We start from the raw sequence: 2,417 nt of genomic DNA, 5'->3' as shown, positions 1-2,417 counted from the left end.
GCACCACACCCAGTGCTCCATGCATACATGCCCTCCATAATACCCACCACCAGGCTTACCTGAACCGCCATCCTCCTTCCCTCCAAAACCCTCATTTTGTTTCTCAGAGTCCACAGTCTCTCATTGTCTCTCCCTCCAATTTCCCCCAACTCACTTCTTCTCTCCATCTCCCCATGCCCTCCATGTTATTCCTTATACTCCACAAATAAGCGAAACCATATGAGAATTGACTCTGCTTGACTTATTTCACTCAGCATAGTCTCTTCCAGTCCCGTCCATGTTGCTACAAAAGTTGGGTATTCATCCTTTCTGATGGAGGCATAATACTCCATAGTGTATATGGACCACATCTTCTTTATCCATTCATCTGTTGAAGGGCATCTTGGTTCTTTCCACAGTTTGGTAACTGCAGCCATTGCTGCTATGAACATTGGGGTACAGATGGCCCTTCTTTTCACTGTATCTGTATCTTTGGGGTAAATACCCAATAGTGAAATTGCAGGGTCATAGGGAAGCTCTATTTTTGATTTCTTAAGGAATCTCCCCCACTGTTTTCCAAATTGGCTGCATCAACTTGCATTCCCACCAACAGTGTAAGAGGATTGCCCTCTTTCCACATCCTCTCCAACTCTTGTTGTTTACTGTCTTGTTAATTTTGGCCATTCTAACTGGTGTAAGGTGGTATCTCAATGGGGTTTTAATTTGAATCTCCCTGATGGCTAGTGATGATGAACATTTTTTCATGTGTCTGTTAGGCACTCGTGTGTCTTCTTTGGAGAAGTGTCTGTTCATGTCTTTTGCCCATTTTTTGACATTATTATCTGTTTTTTGGGTGTTGAGTTTGAGGAGTTCTTTATAGATTTTGTATATCAGCCTTCTGTCTGTACCGTCATTTGCGAATATCATCTCCCAATCCATGGGTTGCCTCTTTGTTTTATTGACTATTTACTTTGCTGTGCAGAAGACGCTTTTGATCTCAAAGGATTTCTTATTTGCATTCTGGTTCAAGAATCAAGTCCCTAGGGGCGCCTGGGTGGCTCAGTGTGTTAAACCTCTGTCTTCAGTTCAGGTCATGATTTCAGGGTCCTGGGATTGAGCCCCACATCAGGCTCTCTGCTCGTCAGGGAGCCTGCTTCTTCATCTCTCTCTGCCTGCCTCTCTGTCTACTTGTGATCTCTCTCTCTCTGTCAAATAAATAAATGAAATAAAAAAAAAAGAATCAAGTCCCTAAACTTACACAAACCACCATTTTTTGTTTCAGTTATCCTTGGAGAACATGGCATATAATCAGCCTCCTTAACTACTTTGAATTAAGTGATATGCAGAGAACATCTTGCCTTTAATAGATCTCCTTCCCTGACCTCAATGGGGCCCTATTGCAGGTATTAAAAAGAAGAAACCCATTAACTCTAATTGCCATTCTCCATGGATATGTTGCCTTTCCATTGGCAGATGGCAGCTGGTGTTGTGGAAGAGACAATGATTCTTAAAATTTCCAGGTGAAGATAACTCCTCCTCTTCTTCACATTTCTTTTTTCTTTCAATGTATTCTACAACTTACAAATGTCCAAGACCTATGACTCCAGATTTATCAACATAGTATTAGAAATTGATTTTCTTCTCAACAGAGGCCAGTCCCATTCCCAGAAATTCAGGCCATTCAAATCTTCCCTTGGCCTAGTTTAATTGAACAACTATTTACTGGGTGCAGGCTATATGTCTGGGGCTGGTGGTGCAATGGTTAGACTAAAGAGTTTTCAAGGTAAATTCATATTCTTTTTGTGTCCCTAACAGTGTTACATATACATAATGGGTGTTTACATTTAAATTTCTACTTAACATATTGGTATGTTAAGTTTATATTTAAATTTATATTTAACATATTGATGTTAAATTTATATTTAACAAATGTGATTAAAATATGAATAAATGAATAATTTAGCTGATTTTCCAAAGATTCAAGGCAATGCTGGTCTCTGGTCCTAGAGGAAATGTTCAAGATTCTCCACTCCTTATCACAAATTCTACCGCCAAATTTGCCCCAAGACAAATCTCCAGTTGCAAGAACTAGAGGAATCCTTAAGACATAATATATGTCACATTTTAGGCAGGTGAACAACTACCATGTAGGATAAATATCAGCATTATATAATACTAGAACAATTTATCAGGAGTCAAACAAAGGTATGACCACTCCTAATTAATTGTGTGAGTTTAGTCACATCATTTAATAATCATATTTATTTTTGAATGTTTATTTGAATACTTATTATATGTCAGGCCCCATTCTAGGTTCTGGGAAGAGTTGGAGGTGAAAGTAGGGTAGAGACAGAAATAAATAGTACATACTCTTTGTCTTTAAGGAACTCATCAAATGGAGAGAAAGATATATATGCAAAGAATTACTGTATCATATA

The sequence above is a fragment of the Neovison vison genome, chromosome X, assembly GCF_020171115.1.
Source record: "Neovison vison isolate M4711 chromosome X, ASM_NN_V1, whole genome shotgun sequence".
Lineage (NCBI taxonomy): Eukaryota > Metazoa > Chordata > Mammalia > Carnivora > Mustelidae > Neogale > Neogale vison.
Note: the sequence above shows the minus strand (reverse complement) of the source record.